The 5,198-nt window shown below is 35.4% G+C and overlaps 1 pseudogene; it reads left to right on the top strand.

The window, feature by feature from the left end:
- Nucleotides 1-1,282: 1,282 nt before the first annotated feature.
- LOC103303871 (transcription factor BTF3-like) lies at nt 1,283-1,738 on the top strand (annotated as a pseudogene).
- Nucleotides 1,739-5,198: the final 3,460 nt, after the last annotated feature.

Raw genomic sequence — 5,198 nt, 5'->3', positions numbered from 1 at the left:
ACATGTAGTTAGTGACTATTCACAGAAATTGTGAAGTTTTCTGAAGGTTTATTTACTTGATCTTTTTTGAAATTGGGCTTAGAGTTCCTATAATATGTAATGAGAAAAATGACAGCAATTTTGAACTTAATACAATGCAGCAAATTTGAATTTAATATATGTAAACATATTTACAAACATCATGTGCCCTGTTAGATTTTACTTAATAAAAGGTTTAAACATTTTAGGAAGTGGAAACATAGCTGTACCATGTGTAAAAAGTCTGAGAGGCCCAAGATCAATTGCTAATGAAACATTAGTAGAGAATTCAAATGGAATATAAGACTACAATGAAATTTTATGAAAACTAGACAGCCAGAAAATATTGAAAAAAAGAACAATTGAAAATATGAAAAGAATGAATTACTCTACGACTAATGAAACAGAAGTACCAAATGGAATTAATCAACAAACTGTAAACAGGGAGGATCATCACATAGGGAATATATATTACAACTGAATATAGCAGTGAGTTTGAAAAGAGTTCTAACACAGATTATATCTTTTCTTCCATATGATACAGACATGCCTTTCAGGTTCAAAGGAAGACATTTCCTTAATGTTCAACCTTTTTCAAGGACCACCAAGGACTCACAGGGACAGACCTCTAACATAATTTACTCAGGTCTTCTAAAATCTGTATTAAGTTATATAAAATCTACAGTTTACATTTATTGAACTCATCATTCTATAGCTGATATCTGTTATGTCTACAGTGAAACAAAGAAATAAATATTTAAGTTTTACTAGTCACCTTAATTCTTCCATATTCATTTCTAGATGCAGAACTGTGTCACTGTTGCACTTAAACTCCTTCAATATTTTTCCTGGGGTTTCAATATAAAATCTGAGCTCCTTCGCACACATCAACCTATCTGCCTTTATGTTGGTGAAGTATAAATTTCCATCAGCAAAGAGAGACCTATGCACATCAATATGGAATAAAATAAAACATTTATTATGGAGTAAGCACAACACAGTACATGCATATAGGTAGCCCGCAAGAGACTACAACGTCAGGATAAAATTCTATGCAACTTTTACAGTAAAGCAAATTCAAAGTTCAATTGGGAATTGAGGTAGCTATTTGTTTAGTTAATTGACTTCCCCTAGGGGGATAAAAAATTCCTCTAGCTGCCATCTTGCATCCCCCTGTGTGTTAGCTTGTTCTCAGCTGGTCTGCCCAAGACCCCCTGAGTGCCAACCCTAGTCCCGCTCACTGCCCCATTTCCTCTCCAACAAGATGAAAGAAACTATCCTGAACCAGGAGAAACTCGCCAAACTGAAGACACAAGTGTGCATTGGTGGGAAAGGAACTGCTCCTAGAAAGAAGAAAGTGGTTCACAGAACAGCTATAGCAGATGATAAAAACTTCAGTTCTCCTTAAAGAAGCTAGGGGTAAACAATACCTCTGGTATTGGAGAAGTAAATCAGTTCACAAACCAGGAAAGAGTGACCCACTTTAACAACCCTAAAGTTCAGGCATCTCTGGCAGAGAACACTTTCACCATTACAGGCCATGCTGAGACAAAGCAGCTGACAGAAATGCTATCCAGCTTGGTGCAGACAATCTGACTAGTTTAAGGAGACTGGCGAAGCTCTGCCCAAAGCACCATTTGCTACTGGAGAAGATGATGATAATGAAGTTCCAGATCTTGTGGAGAATTTTGGTGAGGCTTCCAATAATGAAACAAACTGAATTTAGTCAACTTCTAAAAAAGGTTAACTTGAAGAAGTTACTAGGAGCTGCTATTTTATATTATTATTGCTTTTTTAAATTTTGTTTATGGATCTGATAAAATCTAGATCTCAAATTTTTTTAAGCACAAGCCCCTTGGACACTGCAGCTCTTTTCTGTTTTTGCTTATATACAAATCATTCTTTGCAGCTAATTAAGCTGAACAAGCCTGGGAATAAAGCTTGAAACAAAGGTTTATAAAGTTCTTTGCCTAGTAAAGAAACAAAACAAAACAAACAAACAAAAAAACTCTTCTTTTCTCCCCCAAAGACACCTTGAATATCCTTGAAAGGCAAATGATTACACCTAGAGATGAGATCTCTCACATTAGTTCTGTAGATACATATTTACTTTTCAAAGGAAAATATGGCTCATGACCTTGGAAACATGTTGACATTATAAACAGAACACTAAGTAGTACTTTTAGTGCCTGCAAAGATTTATCTACAGTCCAAAATTTAAAGAAAGTATTTGGGCCTACTTTATCCCCCAAGAAGACACTGTAAGAAGTAAAAGAAAGATAAATATTCTCACTCATTTTTATTTACCTGTACAGTTTAGTGAGATCTTAAAAATAACAAAAAAAAACTTTGTGAACCTTGTAGATAGTGAGGAAATCTTTCTTAAATAAGTAAGAAAGTAATAGAAGAGTTTGGCATTGCTCTGGGTATTAACAGATGAATAAGAGTTTTCCAGAAAGGGATAAGAATATTCCACACAAAGGAAAAAGTATGTTCAAATGTCCAGAAAGTGTGAAAGTCCATGGTATATTAAGTGAAAGTAGAAACGTTTGACTTATACAAACTACATTTGTATTTAGGGGCTGTGCAGCATAAAAGGATACTGGAGTTGAGTACAGAAAAGTAGATTGGAGAAAGATTGTGAAATGCCCTTAATGTCATCCCAAAGAGTTTTGAAAAAGTCTATCTATATCTAATGTCTAAAATAAGACAATATACTACTAATTGTTTTGTGGTCAGGGAAAAATATTACGCAGTACCTCAGCCCCAAAGAGCTTATAATCTGATGGATGCAAGAAGACAAAATAAATAAAATACCATAAGTTGACAGATGTATTTGAGGAGAAGAAAATAGGATTGTAGATAGACTTTTGGATAAAGTTTCGAAGAAAGCTTCTTGGATGATTTCATCTTGACCTATAATGTAAACTTTCTCCAAAATTGGAGACGTTCCTGGAATTCCAAACACTTGGAACCTATGTATCCATACGCTATAGTTTTCCCCCACTTTGTTTCCTGTTTCCATTCTGGCTCTTCTGAAGAAAATCACTCTGACCTTTAATCCAAATTAGTCACCACAGATTTAGTTTCTCATCTCACCACTTGACATCACTTGGCAATCCTTTCACTTTTTCTTGGTCAGTTCTTCTCGAATTCTTGTCAACTATTATTCCAAGCCTTATCTATTCTCCACTCTAATGACTTCACTACCCACCCTTCACACTCACTACTCAACTGATTACCTCATCACCTACCTTCCTGTAAAAAAAAATGAAGCTATGACGCATTTTTCTCACCTACAATCTGCATCTGCTCCCATATTATACTTTAATTCCTTCAGCCTCACAAAGGCTATGCAAAGCTAAATTCTTCATCTGAGTTCCTGATAATTGTTTTACCCAAACCTTCAGAGATCTTGCTCTATCACTTTTTCTTTCTGTCTTCAATACCTTACACTTCTCCCTCTCTATTGACTCATTCCCCTCAGCCTATAAGCATACTCAAAACTCTTCCATCCTTAAAACAAAACCGAAACACTTTTCTTTTATCATGGATCCTCCTCTAGTTTTCTTCAGTGTCTCTTGCGTTAACATAAAACCAGAGGTCTCAAAAATTTTTATCTACATTTACTGCTTCTATTCCTTCACTTCCCATTTACCTTTCAACCACTGTAATAGGAATTTCACCTGCACCTCTCCACTGAAACCTCTTTTGTTAGGAACACCAATTACTGACAAATTTCTCTATGCAATAGGCACTTTTAAGCCTCTTTCTTAATAGACCTTATTGCAACATATGTTAGCGTTGAATACCTTAGCATGCTTGAAAATCTCCTCTTACTTGAATTCCAGACCCATTCTACTTTTTCTAGTCCTTCTGCTTTAGCTTTTTTATTTATGAAACTTTTATGGATTTCTCTTTTTTTCCCCTACCTCTTAAACGTTTCTGCTATTCCATGGTTCCGCTCATGACCTATTTCTTTTGTTCTATACCCCACACCTATGCCTGGATGATTTTCAAACCTATATTGCTAGTTTACACCTCCTTCATGATATCTAGATCAGTAAGTCAAATTGACCACTAGACATCCTCACCTGAATGCCCTCCAAGCAATTCAAATTATTTTTGTTCATAACTGAACTCATCATTTTCCCATGCCAATGTGTTTTTCTTCCTTGTTAGGGAAGATTGAAAAAAAACTCACCAAAGAAAGACCCTTATCATCACACAATAATTTCATCTTCTCATAGAAACGTATGAAATGACTAGATTATGACCACTTAACGTGAGTTATGCCAAGATTGCTGTACCAATTCCTAAAAAAATAGGCTGCATATATGCACCAAGGAGAAATAAGTTGTATAACTTGAATGGAAGCTCCATGAGGACTGAGATTTTTTTGTCTATTTTATTCACTTCTGTATCTATAGGCTTGGAATAGTACCATGCACATATTAAGCCCTCAATAAATAAATTAATTTGTAGATTCCCTCCTTAAAGAGCCTTCGTATAGAAAGTATGCTACATTGTAGCAAAATATATACATATATTTATATTTATAGTTGAGGGAAGAATGTATCCTTTTTGTATCTTAAATGAGGGGAAAGGAAATTGTAACTGCATTTGACCCAGATTTCCGCCCATGGAAAACAGAGAAAAAAGTTCAGGAGAGGATAAAAACACTTCATATATCACGTGAAACAGTCCTTCCTTAGAAATGTGGAATCTACAGTAACAGATTTCGGCCCGCTCTGGCTGCTGTTTTTTTATGCTGAGTAGTGTACACTTCAGTACTGTTGGCCGCAGCCATTTTTATACCATATGGTCTGGGAAAGAGAAAAAAGTGGTCTGCTATGAAAGATGAAGCAGACACATGGAAGAGATGCAAGTATGAGAAACAAAGACTCCAGATAGCAGTTAAGTCCTTAACTCCAACGTATTCCTTTAAGCCCACCTGACTTATTGTTCTTGGGTTTTATAAGATACTCTATCCTTGTACTAAATTTCTTTTGTTGACAAAGGTAGTTTAAATTGAATTCTCTTCTTTGCAAAAAACAACAACAAACCACCACATTGTTCTCTCATATCATGTTGTTTAACACTCCTGTGTCATTCCTAACTATTTTCCATTTAACTGGAAAAGTATAGCTCCCCCCACCTCCAACAATTTTGTCTGAATA

Source organism: Eptesicus fuscus, chromosome 1 (genome assembly GCF_027574615.1).
Source record: "Eptesicus fuscus isolate TK198812 chromosome 1, DD_ASM_mEF_20220401, whole genome shotgun sequence".
Lineage (NCBI taxonomy): Eukaryota > Metazoa > Chordata > Mammalia > Chiroptera > Vespertilionidae > Eptesicus > Eptesicus fuscus.
This window is presented reverse-complemented; position numbering and strand designations above follow the sequence as displayed.